Here is a 14,243-nt window from a genome sequence, read left to right on the forward strand (position 1 = left end):
TAATATATATTTTATTAATATATATTAAAAAATACATATATTTTATATTATTTAATTATATATTGTAATTATAAAGGTAAAAAAGTATGCGCAATTATATAATATTTATTATTATAATATATTAATGTAATCTAATTTAAATATATATAAGAGATGAATATTTAACGAGCTCGCGCGAAATGATTAAACGTGAGTGAATACATCGTGTAGTCCGTCCCATTCATCTTGCGCGTAACAAGGCAACAAAAATGATGGAAATTTTTTTATTAAAAAATTGCGTAGTTAATCAAATTTTATCTCTTCTAAATTTTACATTTGCATAAATAAAAAAGATACAGACACACGACAACCGATTATACTGGTATATAGGTACGTAATAATCTTATATATACAATATGTGTGAAGCTGATTAAACAAGTATAGCATATTTTCTTCGGAGCGGTGATTGTTAGTAAAATGACAGAAGAACAGGGAAGAAGGTGGATGGCATATATGAGGGTGATCCAAGGACTCCCTATCGCGAACGGTGGCGCAAGTTATCCCTTTTGGACATAATTCACGTCCGAGGGGTGGGGGGGGAGGGGCCCCACGTTTGCTCACTCGCTCGCATTGTTCTCCGGTGCCCGCGCTTCTCCCCTCCCGTGGCAAGTTTTTGAGCTCCCGCATTCTGCATAGCGTCACTTTATAATATTTACAGCCCTCCGCCAAATTCCTTCCGCGCGCCGTTTTATTTCGCTGACTGGAGAAGAGAAGGCGGTCGGTGCCGTTTGCCTCCCTCACCGATTCCTTCTCCTTCAAATTTACATGCATCATTGACGTGGTGTCCTGACAACGTCAAGACAAACGCAAAACTAAACAAAAGATAAAATAATACATTTAACAATAAAAAACTATACAAAATCGTCATAATATCGCGCTGGTCAATTGGCCAGTTGGGTCGAAAATAAAACGACTTATTTAAAAGTGTATTATGTCATACTTTAATTATATATTTTTTATAAAATTTTTTTTTAATTTTTTGTTTATTTGTAGTTTTGTAATTTACAATTTGATTTTAAGTTTATTTATATTATAAAAAAATTTTTAATTAATTAATTAACTCTCTTAAGGTAGCCAAATGCCTCGTCATCTAATTAGTGACGCGCATGAATGGATTAACGAGATTCCCACTGTCCCTATCTACTATCTAGCGAAACCACTGCCAAGGGAACGGGCTTGGAAAAATTAGCGGGGAAAGAAGACCCTGTTGAGCTTGACTCTAGTCTGGCACTGTATAACACTGATTAACTTTGAGGGCCTCTTCGCAAACTTGCATACCCCTCGATTCGAAGACCTCCACACATCCCAGGTACTTAACGTGAAAAGCGCATGTAGCTGAACGCACTGCACTTTCATCCGCTTGCCACTGATGAGGCTTGCTAGATTCGGGCACATGAGGGTCTTTCCGCCGACGGAAGCTGTCCCGGAAGCTTCGTCGAAGCCGATCCATTCTCTTTCCCGGCGACCTCTCGCGCTTCGAGAGGCGAAGACCATTTCCAGCATGGCTGGTAGCCCTCTCGAGCGGCTGGTGGGCGGACGGGTGATTTAGTTAAAAATCTTTCAATCATTTTATTAAATACAAATGGAATTTAATTATAAGCAAATCACTTGGAGCAGCCGCGCGCGCTTGATCTTCGCACTTCAAACGACTGCTGACTGCGTCAGTCCCATTAGGCACATCTCAGGAAATGTAGGAATGGATCATGTACTGAGTACAATTGATGAACGGCTTTTAATGGTACATCCTCCTTCTTCTATAACAAGAACTCCTCGCTCCATTAAAGATATAAGTAGGTGCGGAAAGCATCCGAGTGGAGAGCATGGTTATTATTTTATTCTATGCCATGTTTGGAAGGTCTGCTGAAGAAGAAGCATATATGAATCATTTTGCAATGTTATCTGCAGCAACTAATATGTTGCTTCAAAAATCAGTAACACGTGAAGAAGTATTTTAAGCTCATAAACTTTTTCTGTGCTATATGTATTTATTCCAAAAGTATTTCGATAAGGAAAACATGGTGTACAACATTCATCTTCTGTCACATATTTGCAAAGGTGTTTTCAACTGGGGCCCATTATGGACTCATAATTCCTTCTTATACGAAGGTCAAAACCGTCATCTTATGCAATTATATCATAATCCTTCAAATGTTATTTTACAAATCGCGCGCAAGTTTCTCATTTATACGTCAATACCCTATTTGTGCTCAAAGCTCGTTTTGTCGCAAAAGACTATTGAGTTTTCTGAAAGAATTTTAAAAAGAAACTTTATTCGTTTCATACGTTGTGGAGAGGAAATTATACTTTTAGGAAAAGGTGAAAGATGTTTATTATCAACTGAAGAAGAGCAGTTACTTGCGATAAATGACATGTCAACTACAACATGTTTAGCTTACCAGAGAATGATTTATAAGCGGATAAGATATTCATGCAGTAGATATTGTAACAACAAACTTAATAATGACTCATACGTATTAATTAGCTCTGGAGAAAATGTTATTAAATTAATCTTAAAGTTTCCAGTTAGTGTCAAACTGATTGAGCAGCAAATTAATATGCACGATGAATCTGTTATTAGAAATGAAAATATAACAATTTTCCATATTCGGAAAATAGATAGCTATGGCGGTTTAAAATGTATCGATGTAAGTCACATAAGAAGTCAGTGCATTTTTATAAGTGTATCATGTACTAACTATGTGTGTGATATGCCATTCGGCTGTTACGGAGACTAGTTGAGACATCTCAATGTAATGTCTGTTTTGTTTTTCACTCTTTTGCGCTTACTAAAGATTGCTTGAGATTTAATTTAGCAATGACAGTTATGTAATAACACACGCACAGTAAAAATTATATTTATATCATTTAAATCTTTAGTTGATATACTTACGAGAGATATGATGCGCATTGCTTAACATTTAAAATTTGTATCGTGTGTATAAACTTAATTTGTATTAATAAAATGTTTTCCTGCAGTTCTTTTTTATTTTTTTAAATGCTCTCTGTAAGTTATGTAAGTAAAATAATAAAATAAGATAATTTTTATAAGATAAATGACTGAAGTAACTAAAATCTTGCTTATTTTTCACTGTTTACTATAAAACAACTTATCAGATTGTCCGCAGTATCGTTAACCAGAAAATTAAGAACTGGATTATTTATTCAGAAATGTGTGTTTATTACTAGTACTTCGATCCCTTATTCTTACGTTAGAAAAGTGTATATGGCATGTTGAAAACAACATTAATTATGTTTTTCTCAGGATGTTGGAAGTTGTTTCCGGTGTTTCGTAAATTATTTAGAAGTGCTTCTGTCGTAGTATTTGAGAAGTGTTTTATTTGCGTTTGATTTGCCGTTTTTAAAAGAGATCTTTATGTTGTGGAGATGTTTATTAGTTGCTTATAAACAGAACGTTTGAGAGATGTTGTGAGACTGTATTGATGCACGCTGAAATAAATGTTACGTGACTGTTTTCAAAGAGTTTTTTATGTTGTGTTTAAATGGCGCTTAATAACATAGTGTCAAACATTTCCATTGTAGTTTTCTAAGTATTTTTAAAGTGTTTTTATGTAGCGTTTAAATGGCGTTTAATAACATAGTGTCAAACATTTCCATTATAGTTTTCTAAGTATTTATAAAATGTTTTTGTCAGCAGAGAATTAACCAGGTGTTTGCAACGTGCTTCTAAACAGTGTAACCATCAATAAAACACTTCATAAATAATGTAACCATTGATAAAACTTTTCATAAACAAATATAAACATTATCTCTCACTAACCATTTTCGCCAGGGTACGCGCTTGGAGCAGCCGCGCGCGCTTGATCTTCGCACTTCAAACGACTGCTCAGACTGCTGACTGCGTCAGTCCCATTAAACTGAAGTCTGACCGTTTTCTTCTTTCATTATACGCAATAATTTAATAGTTTCTAAATTTTCAGCTATTTCAAAAGAGTTTTACTGACCTAATTATTGCGACCACTTATGCGAGGTGCTGACTCGCTGCGTCCCATAACTGTGCGGTCTGACAACTTTCTAACGGTTTTTTATATTATTTATTAGTTTCTCACAAAATTTGAGCCATTACAAAACACTTTTATCGCACTTAATAATTTAATCTATTTCAAAGCGCGCCGGCGCCAGGTGTCCCAATACCTGACCTTGCGAGTGGGTGCTGACTCATGTATATACACCCGCAATATAACGTTATGTGAAAAAATCAGCCATTACAAAACTCTTGCAGTTTTTTAACGCCAGTTCTCCGCCTATCACTTTTGGTGAGTTTTTCAACTGAGAGAAACACGAGTATATATAAATATTCTAAAAAAAGTATCTTTTTCTTTTTACAGGACTATGGGAATTGCAGAATTATATGTATGCAATGCATAAATATGTTGCGCATATATTGGTTTATCTACTAATTAGCGCTTTATTCTGAGAGATATTTGGTAATGATGATACTTAAGTATAATTCATGATGTAAGTAATAATGAAGAGATACAAAAATGCGGTTACATGTATTAACGATAAATTAAATAATTATATAGCATAAAAAAATGTCTATGAATATTTTTGCATTGCATTTCTTAATTGAGCTAACATTTGAAAACAAAATCACAAATAATTTGGCGCCGACTTCAAAAAATTGAAAGGAATTCTTAAAAGTATTATTTCATACTTTTTACAGCTTTCTTAATTTTTAAAAAAAATTTTTTCATGTTTTTTAGAGCTTTGTTGTTCAAACGTTTCTTAATATTTTTTTACGGTTATAAAACTATATGTACGTTCAAAAAAAAATATATGAAACTAATATGTGCTACCTGTACTACGTTTACGCGAGCGTTATTACTGTAGTAACTTACGATAATTCCTTCGCGTAAACGGGATTTTGTAGTAACCAACGATAATTTACTCCGCGTAAACGAGTGATATATCGTAAGTTACTACAAAAGTAACGCTCGCGTAAACGTAGTATTAGTAAAAGTTTTCCTTAGGTGCGGAATATACATATCAAGAGACACGGTAGTGTCTCGCGCCAAGTACACGCGGAGCGAGACCGACCGTGACTCTTTTACGCGACGCGACGGGTTGCGAGTACCCGAGATGTTGAGATCTCGATAACGAGTGAACGGATCAAGTTCTAAGTAGGCTTGATCGATAGCTTGGGGTCCAATTAGGGGGGGGTTTCTCTCATAATATTCCGCTACGTGCCTTACGAGCGGAGATATTGCGACGCAAAGTCCAAATGTGAAAATTTATTTTTAAGATACTCCTCCTCCTAACGCCGCGATCTATCAGAGAAACGTCACTTTCACTTTTTCGCCGCTGGCGGCGCAGGTATCGCCAGTTTCGATATCGCGCGCGTATTTCAAAATTAGGTCGATAAACTTATCGGTCAGGAGAAAGATTTCTATTTAAGTAAAAATTAGGTATATATATAATAAATATTGAGTCAACGGAAAAGTAGGTTCTCTATGCTTGGCAGAAAGTGCCGCTAAGGAATTTTTAAGTCGATTCTTATGAATTAAGCTTGAATTCGATGTCTAGGTATCCCAGGTTGCCGATGACGAGGTCCAGATAGTGCGCTTTATAGTTTTCGGTGTCCAGGTGTAATAATACGTTGAATTCGATGTCTACGTGTCCCAGGTTGCCGATGACGAGGTCCACATAGTGCGCTCCGTAGTTTTTGGTGTCTACGTGTATTAATATCTTGAATTCGATGTCCACGTGTCCCAGGTTGCCGATGACGGGATCCAGATAATGCGCTTCATAGATTTCGGTGTCCAGGTGTAATAATACGTTGAATTCGATGTCTACGTGTCCCAGGTTGCCGATGACGAGGTCCACATAGTGCGCTCCGTAGTTTTTGGTGTCTACGTGTATTAATATCTTGAATTCGATGTCCACGTGTCCCAGGTTGCCGATGACGGGATCCAGATAATGCGCTTCATAGTTTTCGGTGTCCAGGTGTAATCGTACGTTGAATTCGATGTCTAGGTGTCCCAGGTTGCCGATGACGAGGTCCACATAGTGCGCTCCGTAGTTTTCGGTGTCTACGTGTATTAATACCTTGAATTCGATGTCCACGTGTCCCAGGTTGCCGATGACGAGGTCCACACAGTGCGCTTCGTAGTTTTCGGTGTCCAGGTGTAATAATACGTTGAATTCGATGTCCACGTGTCCCAGGTTGCCGATGACGAGGTCCACATAGTGCGCTCCGTAGTTTTTGGTGTCTACGTGTATTAATATCTTGAATTCGATGTCCACGTGTCCCAGGTTGCCGATGACGGGATCCAGATAATGCGCTTCATAGTTTTCGGTGTCCAGGTGTAATCGTACGTTGAATTCGATGTCTAGGTGTCCCAGGTTGCCGATGACGAGGTCCACATAGTGCGCTCCGTAGTTTTCGGTGTCTACGTGTATTAATACCTTGAATTCGATGTCCACGTGTCCCAGGTTGCCGATGACGAGGTCCACACAGTGCGCTTCGTAGTTTTCGGTGTCCAGGTGTAATAATACGTTGAATTCGATGTCCACGTGTCCCAGGTTGCCGATGACGAGGTCCACACAGTGCGCTTCGTAGTTTTCGGTGTCCAGGTGTAATCGTACGTTGAATTCGATGTCTAGGTGTCCCAGGTTGCCGATGACGAGGTCCACACAGTGCGCTCCGTAGTTTTTGGTGTCTACGTGTATTAATATCTTGAATTCGATGTCCACGTGTCTCAGGTTGCCGATGACGGGATCCAGATAATGCGCTTCATAGATTTCGGTGTCCAGGTGTAATAATACGTTGAATTCGATGTCTACGTGTCCCAGGTTGCCGATGACGAGGTCCACATAGTGCGCTCCGTAGTTTTTGGTGTCTACGTGTATTAATATCTTGAATTCGATGTCCACAAGTCCCAGGTTGCCGATGACGGGATCCAGATAATGCGCTTCATAGTTTTCGGTGTCCAGGTGTAATCGTACGTTGAATTCGATGTCTAGGTATCCCAGGTTGCCGATGACAAGGTCCACATAGTGCGCTCCGTAGTTTTCGGTGTCCACGTGTCCCAGGTTGCCGATGACGAGGTCCAGATATCGCGCTCCGTAGTTTTCGGTGTCTAGGTGTAATAATACCTCGAATTTGATGTTCACGTGTCCCAGGTTGCCGATGACGAGATCCAGATAGTGCGCTTCATAGTTTTCGGTGTCCAGGTGTAATTGTACGTTGAATTCGATGTCTAGGTGTCCCAGGTTGCCGATGACAAGATCCACATAGTGCGCTCCGTAGTTTTCGGTGTCTACGTGTATTAATATTTTGAATTCGATGTCCACGTATCCCAGGTTGCCGATGACGGGATCCAGATAGTGCGCTTCATAGTTTCCGGTGTCCAGGTGTAATTGTACGTTGAATTTGATGTCTACGTGTCCCAGGTTGCCGATGACGAGGTCCACATAGTGCGCTTCGTAGTTTTCGGTGTCCAGGTGTAATAATATGTTGAATTCAATGTTTAGGTGTTTCAGGTTGCCGATGACAAGGTCCACATATTGCGCTCCGTAGTTTTCGGTGTCTACGTGTATTAATACCTTGAAATTGATGTCTAGGTGTCCCAGGTTGTTGATGACGAGGTCCACATAATGCGCTTCATAGTTTTTGGTGTCTAGGTGTATTAATAACTTTAAATCTGAATGGGTGCGTTCAGCCGATACTCTGCTAGCCTAGCAATCGTGAGCAGTTGCTCGTTTTTGCTCGTTTCTTCTCTTTTTAATCCAGTAAGTCAAAAAAGAGGAAAGTATCGGCTGAACGCACTCAATGTAGGACACGTAGATATCGAATTCGAGGTATTAATACATGTAGACACCGAAAACTACGAAGCGCACTATGTGGACCTCGTCATCGGCAACTTGGAACACGTGGCCATCAAATTCAAGGTATTAATACACCTGGACACCGATAACTATAAAGCGCGCTATGTGGACCTCGTCATCGGCAACCTGGGACACCTAAACATTGAATTCAAGCTTGATTCATAAAAATCGACTTAAAATTTCCTTAGCGGCAGAATTAAAATTATGTCATGACATAATAAAAATCGCTGAATTAAAATTATGTCTAGACATAATAAAAATTGGACAAAAATTATGTTTAGACATAATAAAAATTGGATGAATTAAAATTATGTCTGACGTAAAAATAATTATCAAAAATATCGATACCTGAAGATATCGGTACATATACAGTTGCGAACAACATTCAGTAAGACACGCAAATAAAAATAAATAAAGAATTTTACAGTTAACGACTTATTAACATTAATCATGCTTTATTGCGATTATGTTTTATGTTGAAATTGAAAAATATATACAAGGTGTACAACTAAAAGGGTTACAGATTATTATTTTTAAAAAACTGAGCAAAATATTAAATTGTTGTTTTCTTTAGAAATAATAGTCCGTAACACTTTTAGCTTCATACCTTGTATTATATACGGTTTATGAAATTATAAGATATATTGTTTATAAGATTAAGTTGCGTAACACTACAAAAAGGCGTGATATCCGTACAAAATTACCTTTTTAAAAAAAAGGTAAAATGAGCGCCAAGTACACGCATAATAGTGTATATGTATTATGTTGTTACCCTGTTATGTTGTTACCTCGAAAAAAACAAAGTGGTAGTATTATACCTCCAAATAGCTTTATCCTGTACATACTGTTTATACAATGCGTAATATACTACAAAAAGGCGTGATATCCGCACAAAATTACCTTTTTTAAAAAAAGGTAAAAAAAGGCGCCAAGTACACGTATAGTAGTGTATATGTTGTTACCTAAAAAAAAAAAGAAAGTGGTAGTATTATACCTCGAAAAAACCTAAGTAACAAGTGGTAGATCTTTATATCTCGAAAAATCTCGAAAAAATCTAAGCAGTAGTATCTTTATTTCCGAAAAATTATAACCCAAGTGATACACGTCACAAAATTATGTCACTTTATCAAAAAGAAGAGTCGCGCTTCAAGTGATCTATTACAATTACAAAAAAGAAATGATATCTCTTTAAGTTAGAGCGCCAATTACAGAGAGAACATGTATATTGCCTCAAAAAATAATTGTTGCACTACATTGAAAAATCTTTACATTGTGTCAATTAGAAAAAAATGTATAATAACAATTTTATAAGATTAAAAAATTTTATTTAAATTTAACAAGGGAATACAAGATATTTAAATACAAGTTATTTACATGTGTATTTTTTAATGGCCACAAAGAATTACAGAAGTAACAGTACAAAATAAAAATATTTTATTAAAATACATAAATTTTTCTTGTAAAAAAACTTGGCGCTGCTAGACCTCGAAATTTTAAATAAATAAATAAACTTATTTTATACTTAATTATAAGCCGCATTATCCGCCGTCCGCGTAGTCACGCACACCCATATCACTCACTCCCACATCCACGCTGATAATCATTTAATATTACTCCCATTGTATTCTTCTCTGAATTATTTTTATTTATTGTTGTTTTTATTTATTTAAAAGGTCTAGCAGCGCCAAGTTTTTTTACAAGAAAAATTTATGTATTTTAATAAAATATTTTTATTTTGTACTGTTACTTCTGTAATTCTTTGTGGCCATTAAAAAATACACATGTAAATAACTTTGTATTTAAATATCTTGTATTCCCTTGTTAAATTTAAATAAAATTTTTTAATCTTATAAAATTGTTATTATACATTTTTTTCTAATTGACACAATGTAAAGATTTTTCAATGTAGTGCAACAATTATTTTTTGAGGCAATATACATGTTCTCTCTGTAATTGGCGCTCTAACTTAAAGAGATATCATTTCTTTTTTGTAATTGTAATAGATCACTTGAAGCGCGACTCTTCTTTTTGATAAAGTGACATAATTTTGTGACGTGTATCACTTGGGTTATAATTTTTCGGAAATAAAGATACTACTGCTTAGATTTTTTCGAGATTTTTCGAGATATAAAGATCTACCACTTGTTACTTAGGTTTTTTCGAGGTATAATACTACCACTTTCTTTTTTTTTTTAGGTAACAACATATACACTACTATACGTGTACTTGGCGCCTTTTTTTACCTTTTTTTAAAAAATCGAAGTTACTCTAAAGCTGTACGGCGTAAACACAGGAATTTTTCTAATATAAAAAATATTACGTCGAATAATCAAGTACGACTAATACAAAGGTAACAGTACAAAATAAAAATATTTTATTAAAATACATAAATTTTTCTTGTAAAAAAACTTGGCGCTGTTAGACCTCGAAATTTTAAATAAATAAGGACAACAGTAAATAAAAATAATTCAGAGAAAAATGCGATGGGAGTAATATTAAATGATTATCAGCGTGGATGTGGGAGTGAATGATATGGGTGTGCGTGACGACGCGGACGGCGGATAATGCGGCTTATAATTAAGTATAGAATAAATTTATTTATTTATTTAAAATTTCGAGGTCTAACAGCGCCAAGTTTTTTTACAAGAAAAATTTATGTATTTTAATAAAATATTTTTATTTTGTACTGTTACCTTTGTAATTCTTTGTGATTAAATATTTTATTCTATTGAAAAATACATATATAAAATTTATATTTAAATACAAATTGTATTCCCTCGTTGGATTAAATATTTTAATAAAATATTTGTATTTTGTACTGTTACCTCTGTAATAATTCTTTGTGACCATTAAAAAATACACATGTAAACTTTGTATTTAAATATCTTGTATTCCCTTGTTAAATTTAAATAAAATTTTTTAATCTTATAAAATTGTTATCATACATTCTTTTCTAATTGACACAATGTAAAGATTTTTCAAAGTAGTGCAACAATTATTTTTTGAGGCAATATACATGTTCTCTCTGTAATTGGCGCTCTAATTTAAAGAGATATCATTTCTTTTTTATAATTGTAATAGATCACTTGAAGCGCGACTTTTCTTTTTGATAAGGAAACATAATTTTGTGACGTGTATCACTTGAGTTATAATTTTTCGGAAATAAAGATACTACTGCTTAGATTTTTTCGAGATTTTTCGAGATATAAAAGTCTACCACTTGTTACTTAAGTTTTTTCAAGGTATAATACTACCACTTTCATTTTTTTTTAGGTAACAACATATACACTACTATACGTGTACTTGGCGCCTTTTTTTACCTTTTTTAAAAAAGGTAATTTTGTGCGGATATCACGCCTTTTTGTAGTATATTACGCATTTTATAAACAGTATGTACAGGATAAAGCTATTTGGAGGTATAATACTACCACTTTGTTTTTTTCGAGGTAACAACATAACAGGGTAATAACATAATACATATACACTACTATGCGTGTACTTGGCGCTCTTTTTTACCTTTTTTTTTAAAAGGTAATTTTGTACGGATATCACGCCATTTTGTAGTGTTACGCATCTTAATCTTATAAACAATATATCTTATAATCTTATAAACAGTATATAATACAAGGTATGAAGCTAAAATTGTTACGGACTATTATTTCTAAAGAAAACAACAATTTAATATTTTGCTTAGTTTTTTTAAAATAATAATCTGTAACCCTTTTAGTTGTACACCTTGTATATATTTTTCAATTTTAACATAAAACATAATCGCAATAAAGCATGATTAATGTTAATAAGTCGTTAACTGTAAAATTTTTTATTTATTTTTATTTGCGTGTCTTACTGAATGTTGTTCGCAACTGTATATGTATGTACCGATATCTTCAGGTATCGATATTTTTGATAATTATTTTTACGTCAGACATAATTTTAATTCATCCAATTTTTATTATGTCTAGACATAATTTTTGTCCAATTTTTATTATGTCTAGACATAATTTTAATTTAGCAATTTTTATTATGTCATGACAATTCTAATTCTGCCGCTAGGGAAATTTTAAGTCGATTCTTATGAATCAAGCTTGAATTCAATGTCTAGGTGTCCCAGGTTGCTAATGACGAGGTCCACATAGTGCGCTCTATAGTTTTCGGTGTACAGGTGTATTAATACCTTGAATTCGATGGCCACGTGTTCCAAGTTGCCGATGACGAGGTCCACATAGTGCGCTTCGTAGTTTTTAGTGTCTACATGTATTAATACCTCGAATTCGATATCTACGTGTCCTACATTGGGTGCGTTCAGCCGATACTCCTCTAGCCTAGCAATCGTGAGCAGACGCTCGTTTTCGCTCGTTTCCTCTCTTTTGACCTAATGGATTAAAAGGAGAGGAAACGAGCGAAAACGAGCGACTGCTCACAATTGCTAGGCTAGCGGAGTATCGGCTGAACGCACCCATTTAGATTTAAAGTTATTAATACACCTAGACACCAAAAACTATGAAGCGCATTATGTGGACCTCGTCATCAGCAACCTGGGACACCTAAACATCGAATTCAAGGTATTAATACACGTAGACACCGAAAACTACGGAGCTCACTATCTAGACATCGTCATCGGCAACCTGGAACACTTAGACATCGCATTCAACGTATTATTACACCTGGACACCGAAAACTACGAAGCGCACTATGTGGACCTCGTCATCGGCAACCTGAGACACGTAGACATTGAATTCAACGTATTCTTACACCTGGACACCGAAAACTATGAAGCGCACTATCTGGACCTCGTCATCGGCAACCTGGGATACCTAGACATCGAATTCAAGCTTAATTCATAAGAATCGACTTAAAAATTCCTTAGCGGCATTTTCTGCCAAGCGTAGAGAATCTTCTTTTCCGTTAACTCAATATATATTATTTATATATATACCTAATTTACCTAAATAGAAATCTTCCTTCTGACCGATAAGTCTATCGACCTAATTTCGAAATACGCGCGCGATATCGAAACTGGCGATACCTGCGCCGCCAGCGTCGAAAAAGTGAAAGTGACGTTTCTGATTATGACGTCATCATATCAGACGTCGGCGTTAGAAGTAGAAGAAGTATCTTAATAAAAAATTTTCACATTTGGACTTTGCGTCGCAATATCTCCGCTCGTAGGGCACGTAGCGGAATATTATGAGAGAAACCCCCCCCCCTAATTGGACCCCAAGCTATCGATCAAGCCTACTTAGAACTTGATCCGTTCACTCGTTATCGAGATCTCAACATCTCGGGTACTCGCAACCCGTCGCGTCGCGTAAAAGAGTCACGGTCGGTCTCGCTCCGCGTGTACTTGGCGCGAGACACTACCGTGTCTCTTGATAATACGCTGATTTTTTTTTATGTGCAATGACCTTTTCTGCCGCATCGGTCAATTTAATGATAACTTCCACGTGGCATTTTTTTTACGCGGCTGAGACTCGCGTGTGAATAAGCTTTGTGCTCTCCACAAATTAATAAACATTCAAGTGATATGTTAAATAACTATTAAGTAATTTTTTTACAAATCATTATTTTAAATAATTAATGCAAAATAGATATTAAATAAATGTCACACACACATAAATATTTTCTCTACATTATTTATTTAAACAAATAGTTCATGTAAAACAAATTTCAAAAGAAGTCAGATTATCGTAATAAGTACGATCGAGTAAGCGGAGTAAGAACGTTTAGCTTACTGATATACATATAATAAGTTTAATAAATACGATAGAAAGAAAGAAAGATACATTTTTTGCCCGCACATAAAAAGCACCGCGTAAACGGAGGAATTATTTACCGTGTAAAAAAACTGCGTAAAAGAAAAGCAGCGTATAAAAATCGCATATTGCTTCATGTCGCTATATTTTATTAAAAATGCAATTTAACAAATGTTTTTATTTATTAGGTGATAAAATTTTCAGTGTAATAAAAGTTATTTAACAATAAAAACCGATAAGAAAAAAAAATACATATATAAACTTTATATTTAAATACAAATTGTATTCCCTCGTTGGATTAAATATTTTAATAAAATATTTGTATTTTGTACTGTTACCTCTGTAATTCTTTGTGACCATTAAAAAATACACATGTAAACTTTGTATTTAAATATCTTGTATTCCCTTGTTAAATTTAAATAAAATTTTTTAATCTTATAAAATTGTTATCATACATTCTTTTCTAATTGACACAATGTAAAGATTTTTCAAAGTAGTGCAACAATTATTTTTTGAGGCAATATACATGTTCTCTCTGTAATTGGCGCTCTAATTTAAAGAGATATCATTTCTTTTTCGTAATTGTAATAGATCACTTGAACG

At 35.1% G+C, this 14,243-nt stretch overlaps 1 long non-coding RNA gene across 1 annotated transcript in view; it reads right to left on the reverse strand.

The window, feature by feature from the left end:
* Positions 1-14,243, reverse strand: part of LOC143897910 (uncharacterized) — a 21,710-nt gene continuing 7,467 nt past the window's right edge. The window contains exon 4 of the long non-coding RNA XR_013257033.1: positions 1-851. This is a non-coding gene — a long non-coding RNA (uncharacterized LOC143897910). The remainder of the gene's footprint in view (positions 852-14,243) is intronic.

Source organism: Temnothorax americanus, unplaced genomic scaffold, assembly GCF_048541705.1.
Source record: "Temnothorax americanus isolate GAGA-0224 unplaced genomic scaffold, ASM4854170v1 Scaffold21, whole genome shotgun sequence".
NCBI lineage: Eukaryota > Metazoa > Arthropoda > Insecta > Hymenoptera > Formicidae > Temnothorax > Temnothorax americanus.